Genomic DNA, 15,039 nt, shown 5'->3' with positions numbered 1-15,039 from the left:
ACAGGAGGAACTCCCACCCATGCTATGGAAGCACCGTGTTTCCTTAGAGAAACTCCTTTTCTTTCCAGAGGGCTGCCCACAGTGAATCGAGGCCAGTCAAAACAGTGTTATTTAGGTATCTCAGGCTGGCGTGGCTAGAGATTTAAAATGGGAACGCAAGGCTTAGGCATTCAAGTCTTCTTTTCCGGTGAACATGCACCCGGACACCTTCTTATATCTAAGAAGTCCAAAGAGACTCTAGCTACACCCTGGTCCCTTGCTGAATCAACTTTTCTTCACAGAGTGTTCTGCCTATATGGAACTCCCTCATCCTTGGAACGTTCTATGTATGCTATAGGGCCGAAGCCTATTCTAAAGTCCTGCAGTGTAGAAGGAAAAACTGTGCTTTGGTTCCAGTAGGAATGCAAGCCTCCTTTCTCCTGTAGGTACGGGGTCATTGGGTAAGAGTTCCTAGAGGTAGGCAAAGCAGATTGTGTATCTTAGTGAAGCTCCACAGAGGGCAATGAGGCAGACTTCCATGGCATGTAGGACGTGAGAGAACAGAATCCCTGGAGCTGTTGAAGAGCTGAGTCCACCTAGCTTCCTAAGGAAGGGTGCAGCGAGTTGCCCTACACTCTGATTACATAGAGTGACTGGGAAAGGCTTCTAGGTCTGGATGTTTCTTAGAAGAGCAAAGAAGACTGCTGGTACTCACTGTATTTCTACGAAAAAGGGTGCCTACACGAGGGTGCCTTGTGTCTGGTAAGTGAAGAAACATTCAAGTAAAGCAGAACTTCCAATACGACATAATGGAAACTGCTAAGCGCTTTCGCTTCCGCAAGGCTTTTCAGGCCTTAGCTTGAGGCAAACACTCACGTCAAGTTTCCCTGTAGCTCTAGAGCAGGACAGCAGGAGCTCCCACCCATGCTATGGAAGCACCGTGTTTCCTTAGAGAAAACTCCTTTTCTTTCGAGAGGGCTGCCTACAGTGACCAGAAGCCAGGTAAAAACAGTGTTATTTAGGATTCTTCAGGGAAGCATGTTTAGAGATTTAACATGGGAAAGCAAGGCTTGTGCCATCAGGTCTCCTTCTCGGGTTAACATGCAGCCGAAACCCTTCTGATTTCTAACAAGTCAAAGAGACTCTAGCCAAACCCTGGTCCCTTGCTGAATCAACTTTTCTTCACAGGGTTTTCTGCATGTATCGAACTCCCTCATTCGTGGAACGCTCTATGTAACCCTTCGGGCCTAAACCTAGTCTAAAGTCCTGCAGTGTAACAGGAAAAACTTTGCTTAGATTCCAGGAGGAATGCAAGCCTCCTTTCTCCTGTAGGTATGGGGTCCTTGGGTAAGAGTTCCTAGAAGAAGGCGAAGCAGATTGTGTTTCTTAGTGTAGCTCCAATGAGAGCAATGAGGCAGAATTCCATGGCATGTAGGACGTGAGAAAACAGAATCCCTGGAGCTGTTGAAGAGCTGAGTCCACCTAGCTTTCTAAGGAAGGGTGCAGCGAGTTGCCTTAAACTCTGAATACATAGTGTGACTGGGAAAGGCTTCTAGGTCGGGATGTTTCTTAGAAGGGTAAAGGAGACTGCTGGTACTCACTGTAGTTGTACGAAAAAGGGTGCCTACACTAGGGTGCCTAGTGTCTGGTAGAGTGAAGAAACGTTCAAGTAAAGCAGAACTTCCAATACGACATAATGGAAAATGCTAAGCGCTTTCGCTTCAGCAGGGCTTTTCAGGCCTTAGCTTGAGGCAAGGACTCACGTCAAGTTACCCTGTAGCTCTAGAGCATGACAGGAGGAACTCCCACCCATGCTCGGGAAGCACCGTGTTTCCTTAGAGAAACTCCTTTTCTTTCCAGAGGGCTGCCCACAGTGAATCGAGGCCAGTCAAAACAGTGTTATTTAGGTATCTCAGGCTGGCGTGGCTAGAGATTTAAAATGGGAACGCAAGGCTTAGGCATTCAAGTCTTCTTTTCCGGTGAACATGCACCCGGACACCTTCTTATGTCTAAGAAGTCCAAAGAGACTCTAGCTACACCCTGGTCCCTTGCTGAATCAACTTTTCTTCACAGAGTGTTCTGCATATATGGAACTCCCTCATCCTTGGAACGTTCTATGTATGCTATAGGGCCGAAGCCTATTCTAAAGTCCTGCAGTGTAAAAGGAAAAACTGCGCTTTGGTTCCAGTAGGAATGCAAGCCTCCTTTCTCCTGTAGGTATGGGGTCATTGGGTACGAGTTCCTAGAGGTAGGCGAAGCAGATTGTGTATCTTAGTGAAGCTCCACAGAGGGCAATGAGGCAGACTTCCATGGCATGTAGGACGTGAGAGAACAGAATCCCGGGAGCTGTTGAAGAGCTGAGTCCACCTAGCTTCCTAAGGAAGGGTGCAGCGAGTTGCCCTACACTCTGATTACATAGAGTGACTGGGAAAGGCTTCTAGGTCTGGATGTTTCTTAGAAGAGCAAAGAAGACTGCTGGTACTCACTGTATTTCTACGAAAAAGGGTGCCTACACGAGGGTGCCTTGTGTCTGGTAAGTGAAGAAACATTCAAGTAAAGCAGAACTTCCAATACGACATAATGGAAACTGCTAAGCGCTTCCGCTTCCGCAAGGCTTTTCAGGCCTTAGCTTGAGGCAAACACTCACGTCAAGTTTCCCTGTAGCTCTAGAGCAGGACAGCAGGAGCTCCCACCCATGCTATGGAAGCACCGTGTTTCCTTAGAGAAAACTCCTTTTCTTTCGAGAGGGCTGCCTACAGTGACCAGAAGCCAGGTAAAAACAGTGTTATTTAGGATTCTTCAGGGAAGCATGTTTAGACATTTAACATGGGAAAGCAAGGCTTGTGCCATCAGGTCTCCTTCTCGGGTTAACATGCAGCCGAAACCCTTCTGATTCCTAACAAGTCAATAGAGACTCTAGCCAAACCCTGGTCCCTTGCTGAATCAACTTTTCTTCACAGGGTTTTCTGCATGCATCGAACTCCCTCATTCGTGGAACGCTCTATGTAACCCTTCGGGCCTAAACCTAGTCTAAAGTCCTGCAGTGTAACAGGAAAAACTTTGCTTAGATTCCAGTAGGAATGCAAGCCTCCTTTCTCCTGTAGGTATGGGGTCCTTGGGTAAGAGTTCCTAGAAGAAGGCGAAGCAGATTGTGTTTCTTAGTGTAGCTCCAATGAGAGCAATGAGGCAGACTTCCATGGCATGTATGTCGTGAGAGAACAGAATTCCTGGAGCTGGTGAAGAGCTGAGTCCACCTAGCTCTCTAAGGAAGGGTGCAGCGAGTTGCCTTAAACTCTGAATACATAGTGTGACTGGGAAAGGCTTCTAGGTCGGGATGTTTCTTAGAAGGGTAAAGGAGACTGCTGGTACTCACTGTAGTTGTACGAAAAAGGGTGCCTACACTAGGGTGCCTAGTGTCTGGTAGAGTGAAGAAACGTTCAAGTAAAGCAGAACTTCCAATACGACATAATGGAAAATGCTAAGCGCTTTCGCTTCAGCAGGGCTTTTCAGGCCTTAGCTTGAGGCAAGGACTCACGTCAAGTTACCCTGTAGCTCTAGAGCATGACAGGAGGAACTCCCACCCATGCTAGGGAAGCACCGTGTTTCCTTAGAGAAACTCCTTTTCTTTCCAGAGGGCTGCCCACAGTGAATCGAGGCCAGTCAAAACAGTGTTATTTAGGTATCTCAGGCTGGCGTGGCTAGAGATTTAAAATGGGAACGCAAGGCTTAGGCATTCAAGTCTTCTTTTCCGGTGAACATGCACCCGGACACCTTCTTATGTCTAAGAAGTCCAAAGAGACTCTAGCTACACCCTGGTCCCTTGCTGAATCAACTTTTCTTCACAGAGTGTTCTGCATATATGGAACTCCCTCATCCTTGGAACGTTCTATGTATGCTATAGGGCCGAAGCCTATTCTAAAGTCCTGCAGTGTAAAAGGAAAAACTGTGCTTTGGTTCCAGTAGGAATGCAAGCCTCCTTTCTCCTGTAGGTACGGGGTCATTGGGTAAGAGTTCCTAGAGGTAGGCGAAGCAGATTGTGTATCTTAGTGAAGCTCCACAGAGGGCAATGAGGCAGACTTCCATGGCATGTAGGACGTGAGAGAACAGAATCCCTGGAGCTGTTGAAGAGCTGAGTCCACCTAGCTTCCTAAGGAAGGGTGCAGCGAGTTGCCCTACACTCTGATTACATAGAGTGACTGGGAAAGGCTTCTAGGTCTGGATGTTTCTTAGAAGAGCAAAGAAGACTGCTGGTACTCACTGTATTTCTACGAAAAAGGGTGCCTACACGAGGGTGCCTTGTGTCTGGTAAGTGAAGAAACATTCAAGTAAAGCAGAACTTGGAATACGACATAATGGAAACTGCTAAGCGCTTCCGCTTCCGCAAGGCTTTTCAGGCCTTAGCTAGAGGCAAACACTCACGTCAAGTTTCCCTGTAGCTCTAGAGCAGGACAGCAGGAGCTCCCACCCATGCTATGGAAGCACCGTGTTTCCTTAGAGAAAACTCCTTTTCTTTCGAGAGGGCTGCCTACAGTGACCAGAAGCCAGGTAAAAACAGTGTTATTTAGGATTCTTCAGGGAAGCATGTTTAGAGATTTAACATGGGAAAGCAAGGCTTGTGCCATCAGGTCTCCTTCTCGGGTTAACATGCAGCCGAAACCCTTCTGATTCCTAACAAGTCAATAGAGACTCTAGCCAAACCCTGGTCCCTTGCTGAATCAACTTTTCTTCACAGGGTTTTCTGCATGCATCGAACTCCCTCATTCTTGGAACGCTCTATGTAACCCTTCGGGCCTAAACCTAGTCTAAAGTCCTGCAGTGTAACAGGAAAAACTTTGCTTAGATTCCAGTAGGAATGCAAGCCTCCTTTCTCCTGTAGGTATGGGGTCCTTGGGTAAGAGTTCCTAGAAGAAGGCGAAGCAGATTGTGTTTCTTAGTGTAGCTCCAATGAGAGCAATGAGGCAGACTTCCATGGCATGTATGTCGTGAGAGAACAGAATCCCTGGAGCTGCTGAAGAGCTGAGTCCACCTAGCTTTCTAAGGAAGGGTGCAGCGAGTTGCCTTAAACTCTGAATACCTAGTGTGACTGGGAAAGGCTTCTAGGTCTGGATGTTTCTTAGAAGGGTAAAGGAGACTGCTGGTACTCACTGTAGTTGTACGAAAAAGGGTGCCTACACTAGGGTGCCTAGTGTCTGGTAGAGTGAAGAAACGTTCAAGTAAAGCAGAACTTCCAATACGACATAATGGAAAATGCTAAGCGCTTTCGCTTCAGCAGGGCTTTTCAGGCCTTAGCTTGAGGCAAGGACTCACGTCAAGTTACCCTGTAGCTCTAGAGCATGACAGGAGGAACTCCCACCCATGCTAGGGAAGCACCGTGTTTCCTTAGAGAAACTCCTTTTCTTTCCAGAGGGCTGCCCACAGTGAATCGAGGCCAGTCAAAACAGTGTTATTTAGGTATCTCAGGCTGGCGTGGCTAGAGATTTAAAATGGGAACGCAAGGCTTAGGCATTCAAGTCTTCTTTTCCGGTGAACATGCACCCGGACACCTTCTTATGTCTAAGAAGTCCAAAGAGACTCTAGCTACACCCTGGTCCCTTGCTGAATCAACTTTTCTTCACAGAGTGTTCTGCATATATGGAACTCCCTCATCCTTGGAACGTTCTATGTATGCTATAGGGCCGAAGCCTATTCTAAAGTCCTGCAGTGTAAAAGGAAAAACTGTGCTTTGGTTCCAGTAGGAATGCAAGCCTCCTTTCTCCTGTAGGTACGGGGTCATTGGGTAAGAGTTCCTAGAGGTAGGCGAAGCAGATTGTGTATCTTAGTGAAGCTCCACAGAGGGCAATGAGGCAGACTTCCATGGCATGTAGGACGTGAGAGAACAGAATCCCTGGAGCTGTTGAAGAGCTGAGTCCACCTAGCTTCCTAAGGAAGGGTGCAGCGAGTTGCCCTACACTCTGATTACATAGAGTGACTGGGAAAGGCTTCTAGGTCTGGATGTTTCTTAGAAGAGCAAAGAAGACTGCTGGTACTCACTGTATTTCTACGAAAAAGGGTGCCTACACGAGGGTGCCTTGTGTCTGGTAAGTGAAGAAACATTCAAGTAAAGCAGAACGTGGAATACGACATAATGGAAACTGCTAAGCGCTTCCGCTTCCGCAAGGCTTTTCAGGCCTTAGCTTGAGGCAAACACTCACGTCAAGTTTCCCTGTAGCTCTAGAGCAGGACAGCAGGAGCTCCCACCCATGCTATGGAAGCACCGTGTTTCCTTAGAGAAAACTCCTTTTCTTTCGAGAGGGCTGCCTACAGTGACCAGAAGCCAGGTAAAAACAGTGTTATTTAGGATTCTTCAGGGAAGCATGTTTAGAGATTTAACATGGGAAAGCAAGGCTTGTGCCATCAGGTCTCCTTCTCGGGTTAACATGCAGCCGAAACCCTTCTGATTCCTGACAAGTCAATAGAGACTCTAGCCAAACCCTGGTCCCTTGCTGAATCAACTTTTCTTCACAGGGTTTTCTGCATGCATCAAACTCCCTCATTCTTGGAACGCTCTATGTAACCCTTCGGGCCTAAACCTAGTCTAAAGTCCTGCAGTGTAACAGGAAAAACTTTGCTTAGATTCCAGTAGGAATGCAAGCCTCCTTTCTCCTGTAGGTATGGGGTCCTTGGGTAAGAGTTCCTAGAAGAAGGCGAAGCAGATTGTGTTTCTTAGTGTAGCTCCAATGAGAGCAATGAGGCAGACTTCCATGGCATGTATGTCGTGAGAGAACAGAATCCCTGGAGCTGCTGAAGAGCTGAGTCCACCTAGCTTTCTAAGGAAGGGTGCAGCGAGTTGCCTTAAACTCTGAATACCTAGTGTGACTGGGAAAGGCTTCTAGGTCTGGATGTTTCTTAGAAGGGTAAAGGAGACTGCTGGTACTCACTGTAGTTGTACGAAAAAGGGTGCCTACACTAGGGTGCCTAGTGTCTGGTAGAGTGAAGAAACGTTCAAGTAAAGCAGAACTTCCAATACGACATAATGGAAAATGCTAAGCGCTTTCGCTTCAGCAGGGCTTTTCAGGCCTTAGCTTGAGGCAAGGACTCACGTCAAGTTACCCTGTAGCTCTAGAGCATGACAGGAGGAACTCCCACCCATGCTATGGAAGCACCGTGTTTCCTTAGAGAAACTCCTTTTCTTTCCAGAGGGCTGCCCACAGTGAATCGAGGCCAGTCAAAACAGTGTTATTTAGGTATCTCAGGCTGGCGTGGCTAGAGATTTAAAATGGGAACGCAAGGCTTAGGCATTCAAGTCTTCTTTTCCGGTGAACATGCACCCGGACACCTTCTTATATCTAAGAAGTCCAAAGAGACTCTAGCTACACCCTGGTCCCTTGCTGAATCAACTTTTCTTCACAGAGTGTTCTGCATATATGGAACTCCCTCATCCTTGGAACGTTCTATGTATGCTATAGGGCCGAAGCCTATTCTAAAGTCCTGCAGTGTAGAAGGAAAAACTGTGCTTTGGTTCCAGTAGGAATGCAAGCCTCCTTTCTCCTGTAGGTACGGGGTCATTGGGTAAGAGTTCCTAGAGGTAGGCAAAGCAGATTGTGTATCTTAGTGAAGCTCCACAGAGGGCAATAAGGCAGACTTCCATGGCATGTAGGACGTGAGAGAACAGAATCCCTGGAGCTGTTGAAGAGCTGAGTCCACCTAGCTTCCTAAGGAAGGGTGCAGCGAGTTGCCCTACACTCTGATTACATAGAGTGACTGGGAAAGGCTTCTAGGTCTGGATGTTTCTTAGAAGAGCAAAGAAGACTGCTGGTACTCACTGTATTTCTACGAAAAAGGGTGCCTACACGAGGGTGCCTTGTGTCTGGTAAGTGAAGAAACATTCAAGTAAAGCAGAACGTGGAATACGACATAATGGAAACTGCTAAGCGCTTCCGCTTCCGCAAGGCTTTTCAGGCCTTAGCTTGAGGCAAACACTCACGTCAAGTTTCCCTGTAGCTCTAGAGCAGGACAGCAGGAGCTCCCACCCATGCTATGGAAGCACCGTGTTTCCTTAGAGAAAACTCCTTTTCTTTCGAGAGGGCTGCCTACAGTGACCAGAAGCCAGGTAAAAACAGTGTTATTTAGGATTCTTCAGGGAAGCATGTTTAGAGATTTAACATGGGAAAGCAAGGCTTGTGCCATCAGGTCTCCTTCTCGGGTTAACATGCAGCCGAAACCCTTCTGATTCCTGACAAGTCAATAGAGACTCTAGCCAAACCCTGGTCCCTTGCTGAATCAACTTTTCTTCACAGGGTTTTCTGCATGCATCAAACTCCCTCATTCTTGGAACGCTCTATGTAACCCTTCGGGCCTAAACCTAGTCTAAAGTCCTGCAGTGTAACAGGAAAAACTTTGCTTAGATTCCAGTAGGAATGCAAGCCTCCTTTCTCCTGTAGGTATGGGGTCCTTGGGTAAGAGTTCCTAGAAGAAGGCGAAGCAGATTGTGTTTCTTAGTGTAGCTCCAATGAGAGCAATGAGGCAGACTTCCATGGCATGTATGTCGTGAGAGAACAGAATCCCTGGAGCTGCTGAAGAGCTGAGTCCACCTAGCTTTCTAAGGAAGGGTGCAGCGAGTTGCCTTAAACTCTGAATACCTAGTGTGACTGGGAAAGGCTTCTAGGTCTGGATGTTTCTTAGAAGGGTAAAGGAGACTGCTGGTACTCACTGTAGTTGTACGAAAAAGGGTGCCTACACTAGGGTGCCTAGTGTCTGGTAGAGTGAAGAAACGTTCACGTAAAGCAGAACTTCCAATACGACATAATGGAAAATGCTAAGCGCTTTCGCTTCAGCAGGGCTTTTCAGGCCTTAGCTTGAGGCAAGGACTCACGTCAAGTTACCCTGTAGCTCTAGAGCATGACAGGAGGAACTCCCACCCATGCTATGGAAGCACCGTGTTTCCTTAGAGAAACTCCTTTTCTTTCCAGAGGGCTGCCCACAGTGAATCGAGGCCAGTCAAAACAGTGTTATTTAGGTATCTCAGGCTGGCGTGGCTAGAGATTTAAAATGGGAACGCAAGGCTTAGGCATTCAAGTCTTCTTTTCCGGTGAACATGCACCCGGACACCTTCTTATATCTAAGAAGTCCAAAGAGACTCTAGCTACACCCTGGTCCCTTGCTGAATCAACTTTTCTTCACAGAGTGTTCTGCATATATGGAACTCCCTCATCCTTGGAACGTTCTATGTATGCTATAGGGCCGAAGCCTATTCTAAAGTCCTGCAGTGTAGAAGGAAAAACTGTGCTTTGGTTCCAGTAGGAATGCAAGCCTCCTTTCTCCTGTAGGTACGGGGTCATTGGGTAAGAGTTCCTAGAGGTAGGCAAAGCAGATTGTGTATCTTAGTGAAGCTCCACAGAGGGCAATAAGGCAGACTTCCATGGCATGTAGGACGTGAGAGAACAGAATCCCTGGAGCTGTTGAAGAGCTGAGTCCACCTAGCTTCCTAAGGAAGGGTGCAGCGAGTTGCCCTACACTCTGATTACATAGAGTGACTGGGAAAGGCTTCTAGGTCTGGATGTTTCTTAGAAGAGCAAAGAAGACTGCTGGTACTCACTGTATTTCTACGAAAAAGGGTGCCTACACGAGGGTGCCTTGTGTCTGGTAAGTGAAGAAACATTCAAGTAAAGCAGAACGTGGAATACGACATAATGGAAACTGCTAAGCGCTTCCGCTTCCGCAAGGCTTTTCAGGCCTTAGCTTGAGGCAAACACTCACGTCAAGTTTCCCTGTAGCTCTAGAGCAGGACAGCAGGAGCTCCCACCCATGCTATGGAAGCACCGTGTTTCCTTAGAGAAAACTCCTTTTCTTTCGAGAGGGCTGCCTACAGTGACCAGAAGCCAGGTAAAAACAGTGTTATTTAGGATTCTTCAGGGAAGCATGTTTAGAGATTTAACATGGGAAAGCAAGGCTTGTGCCATCAGGTCTCCTTCTCGGGTTAACATGCAGCCGAAACCCTTCTGATTCCTGACAAGTCAATAGAGACTCTAGCCAAACCCTGGTCCCTTGCTGAATCAACTTTTCTTCACAGGGTTTTCTGCATGCATCAAACTCCCTCATTCTTGGAACGCTCTATGTAACCCTTCGGGCCTAAACCTAGTCTAAAGTCCTGCAGTGTAACAGGAAAAACTTTGCTTAGATTCCAGTAGGAATGCAAGCCTCCTTTCTCCTGTAGGTATGGGGTCCTTGGGTAAGAGTTCCTAGAAGAAGGCGAAGCAGATTGTGTTTCTTAGTGTAGCTCCAATGAGAGCAATGAGGCAGACTTCCATGACATGTATGTCGTGAGAGAACAGAATCCCTGGAGCTGCTGAAGAGCTGAGTCCACCTAGCTTTCTAAGGAAGGGTGCAGCGAGTTGCCTTAAACTCTGAATACCTAGTGTGACTGGGAAAGGCTTCTAGGTCTGGATGTTTCTTAGAAGGGTAAAGGAGACTGCTGGTACTCACTGTAGTTGTACGAAAAAGGGTGCCTACACTAGGGTGCCTAGTGTCTGGTAGAGTGAAGAAACGTTCAAGTAAAGCAGAACTTCCAATACGACATAATGGAAAATGCTAAGCGCTTTCGCTTCAGCAGGGCTTTTCAGGCCTTAGCTTGAGGCAAGGACTCACGTCAAGTTACCCTGTAGCTCTAGAGCATGACAGGAGGAACTCCCACCCATGCTATGGAAGCACCGTGTTTCCTTAGAGAAACTCCTTTTCTTTCCAGAGGGCTGCCCACAGTGAATCGAGGCCAGTCAAAACAGTGTTATTTAGGTATCTCAGGCTGGCGTGGCTAGAGATTTAAAATGGGAACGCAAGGCTTAGGCATTCAAGTCTTCTTTTCCGGTGAACATGCACCCGGACACCTTCTTATATCTAAGAAGTCCAAAGAGACTCTAGCTACACCCTGGTCCCTTGCTGAATCAACTTTTCTTCACAGAGTGTTCTGCATATATGGAACTCCCTCATCCTTGGAACGTTCTATGTATGCTATAGGGCCGAAGCCTATTCTAAAGTCCTGCAGTGTAGAAGGAAAAACTGTGCTTTGGTTCCAGTAGGAATGCAAGCCTCCTTTCTCCTGTAGGTACGGGGTCATTGGGTAAGAGTTCCTAGAGGTAGGCAAAGCAGATTGTGTATCTTAGTGAAGCTCCACAGAGGGCAATAAGGCAGACTTCCATGGCATGTAGGACGTGAGAGAACAGAATCCCTGGAGCTGTTGAAGAGCTGAGTCCACCTAGCTTCCTAAGGAAGGGTGCAGCGAGTTGCCCTACACTCTGATTACATAGAGTGACTGGGAAAGGCTTCTAGGTCTGGATGTTTCTTAGAAGAGCAAAGAAGACTGCTGGTACTCACTGTATTTCTACGAAAAAGGGTGCCTACACGAGGGTGCCTTGTGTCTGGTAAGTGAAGAAACATTCAAGTAAAGCAGAACGTGGAATACGACATAATGGAAACTGCTAAGCGCTTCCGCTTCCGCAAGGCTTTTCAGGCCTTAGCTTGAGGCAAACACTCACGTCAAGTTTCCCTGTAGCTCTAGAGCAGGACAGCAGGAGCTCCCACCCATGCTATGGAAGCACCGTGTTTCCTTAGAGAAAACTCCTTTTCTTTCGAGAGGGCTGCCTACAGTGACCAGAAGCCAGGTAAAAACAGTGTTATTTAGGATTCTTCAGGGAAGCATGTTTAGAGATTTAACATGGGAAAGCAAGGCTTGTGCCATCAGGTCTCCTTCTCGGGTTAACATGCAGCCGAAACCCTTCTGATTCCTGACAAGTCAATAGAGACTCTAGCCAAACCCTGGTCCCTTGCTGAATCAACTTTTCTTCACAGGGTTTTCTGCATGTATCGAACTCCCTCATTCTTGGAACGCTCTATGTAACCCTTCGGGCCTAAACCTAGTCTAAAGTCCTGCAGTGTAACAGGAAAAACTTTGCTTAGATTCCAGTAGGAATGCAAGCCTCCTTTCTCCTGTAGGTATGGGGTCCTTGGGTAAGAGTTCCTAGAAGAAGGCGAAGCAGATTGTGTTTCTTAGTGTAGCTCCAATGAGAGCAATGAGGCAGACTTCCATGGCATGTATGTCGTGAGAGAACAGAATCCCTGGAGCTGTTGAAGAGCTGAGTCCACCTAGCTTTCTAAGGAAGGGTGCAGCGAGTTGCCTTAAACTCTGAATACCTAGTGTGACTGGGAAAGGCTTCTAGGTCGGGATGTTTCTTAGAAGGGTAAAGGAGACTGCTGGTACTCACTGTAGTTGTACGAAAAAGGGTGCCTACACTAGGGTGCCTAGTGTCTGGTAGAGTGAAGAAACGTTCAAGTAAAGCAGAACTTCCAATACGACATAATGGAAAATGCTAAGCGCTTTCGCTTCAGCAGGGCTTTTCAGGCCTTAGCTTGAGGCAAGGACTCACGTCAAGTTACCCTGTAGCTCTAGAGCATGACAGGAGGAACTCCCACCCATGCTATGGAAGCACCGTGTTTCCTTAGAGAAACTCCTTTTCTTTCCAGAGGGCTGCCCACAGTGAATCGAGGCCAGTCAAAACAGTGTTATTTAGGTATCTCAGGCTGGCGTGGCTAGAGATTTAAAATGGGAACGCAAGGCTTAGGCATTCAAGTCTTCTTTTCCGGTGAACATGCACCCGGACACCTTCTTATATCTAAGAAGTCCAAAGAGACTCTAGCTACACCCTGGTCCCTTGCTGAATCAACTTTTCTTCACAGAGTGTTCTGCATATATGGAACTCCCTCATCCTTGGAACGTTCTATGTATGCTATAGGGCCGAAGCCTATTCTAAAGTCCTGCAGTGTAGAAGGAAAAACTGCGCTTTGGTTCCAGTAGGAATGCAAGCCTCCTTTCTCCTGTAGGTACGGGGTCATTGGGTAAGAGTTCCTAGAGGTAGGCGAAGCAGATTGTGTATCTTAGTGAAGCTCCACAGAGGGCAATGAGGCAGACTTCCATGGCATGTAGGACGTGAGAGAACAGAATCCCTGGAGCTGTTGAAGAGCTGAGTCCACCTAGCTTCCTAAGGAAGGGTGCAGCGAGTTGCCCTACACTCTGATTACATAGAGTGACTGGGAAAGGCTTCTAGGTCTGGATGTTTCTTAGAAGAGCAAAGAAGACTGCTGGTACTCACTGTATTTCTACGAAAAAGGGTGCTTACACGAGGGTGCCGTGTGTCTGGTAAGTGAAGAAACATTCAAGTAAAGCAGAACGTGGAATACGACATAATGGAAACTGCTAAGCGCTTCCGCTTCCGCAAGGCTTTTCAGGCCTTAGCTTGAGGCAAACACTCACGTCAAGTTTCCCTGTAGCTCTAGAGCAGGACAGCAGGAGCTCCCACCCATGCTATGGAAGCACCGTGTTTCCTTAGAGAAAACTCCTTTTCTTTCGAGAGGGCTGCCTACAGTGACCAGAAGCCAGGTAAAAACAGTGTTATTTAGGATTCTTCAGGGAAGCATGTTTAGAGATTTAACATGGGAAAGCAAGGCTTGTGCCATCAGGTCTCCTTCTCGGGTTAACATGCAGCCGAAACCCTTCTGATTCCTAACAAGTCAATAGAGACTCTAGCCACACCCTGGTCCCTTGCTGAATCAACTTTTCTTCACAGGGTTTTCTGCATGTATCGAACTCCCTCATTCTTGGAATGCTCTATGTAACCCTTCGGGCCTAAACCTAGTCTAAAGTCCTGCAGTGTAACAGGAAAAACTTTGCTTAGATTCCAGTAGGAATGCAAGCCTCCTTTCTCCTGTAGGTATGGGGTCCTTGGGTAAGAGTTCCTAGAAGAAGGCGAAGCAGATTGTGTTTCTTAGTGTAGCTCCAATGAGAGCAATGAGGCAGACTTCCATGGCATGTATGTCGTGAGAGAACAGAATCCCTGGAGCTGTTGAAGAGCTGAGTCCACCTAGCTTTCTAAGGAAGGGTGCAGCGAGTTGCCTTAAACTCTGAATACCTAGTGTGACTGGGAAAGGCTTCTAGGTCGGGATGTTTCTTAGAAGGGTAAAGGAGACTGCTGGTACTCACTGTAGTTGTACGAAAAAGGGTGCCTACACTAGGGTGCCTAGTGTCTGGTAGAGTGAAGAAACGTTCAAGTAAAGCAGAACTTCCAATACGACATAATGGAAAATGCTAAGCGCTTTCGCTTCAGCAGGGCTTTTCAGGCCTTAGCTTGAGGCAAGGACTCACGTCAAGTTACCCTGTAGCTCTAGAGCATGACAGGAGGAACTCCCACCCATGCTATGGAAGCACCGTGTTTCCTTAGAGAAACTCCTTTTCTTTCCAGAGGGCTGCCCACAGTGAATCGAGGCCAGTCAAAACAGTGTTATTTAGGTATCTCAGGCTGGCGTGGCTAGAGATTTAAAATGGGAACGCAAGGCTTAGGCATTCAAGTCTTCTTTTCCGGTGAACATGCACCCGGACACCTTCTTATATCTAAGAAGTCCAAAGAGACTCTAGCTACACCCTGGTCCCTTGCTGAATCAACTTTTCTTCACAGAGTGTTCTGCATATATGGAACTCCCTCATCCTTGGAACGTTCTATGTATGCTATAGGGCCGAAGCCTATTCTAAAGTCCTGCAGTGTAGAAGGAAAAACTGCGCTTTGGTTCCAGTAGGAATGCAAGCCTCCTTTCTCCTGTAGGTACGGGGTCATTGGGTAAGAGTTCCTAGAGGTAGGCGAAGCAGATTGTGTATCTTAGTGAAGCTCCACAGAGGGCAATGAGGCAGACTTCCATGGCATGTAGGACGTGAGAGAACAGAATCCCTGGAGCTGTTGAAGAGCTGAGTCCACCTAGCTTCCTAAGGAAGGGTGCAGCGAGTTGCCCTACACTCGGATTACATAGAGTGACTGGGAAAGGCGTCTAGGTCTGGATGTTTCTTAGAAGAGCAAAGAAGACTGCTGGTACTCACTGTATTTCTACGAAAAAGGGTGCCTACACGAGGGTGCCTTGTGTCTGGTAAGTGAAGAAACATTCAAGTAAAGCAGAACGTGGAATACGACATAATGGAAACTGCTAAGCGCTTCCGCTTCCGCAAGGCTTTTCAGGCCTTAGCTTGAGGCAAACACTCACGTCAAGTTT

The sequence above is a fragment of the Balaenoptera physalus genome, assembly GCF_965194825.1.
Source record: "Balaenoptera physalus genome assembly, chromosome: 21".
Classification (NCBI taxonomy): domain Eukaryota; kingdom Metazoa; phylum Chordata; class Mammalia; order Artiodactyla; family Balaenopteridae; genus Balaenoptera; species Balaenoptera physalus.
This window is presented reverse-complemented; position numbering follows the sequence as displayed.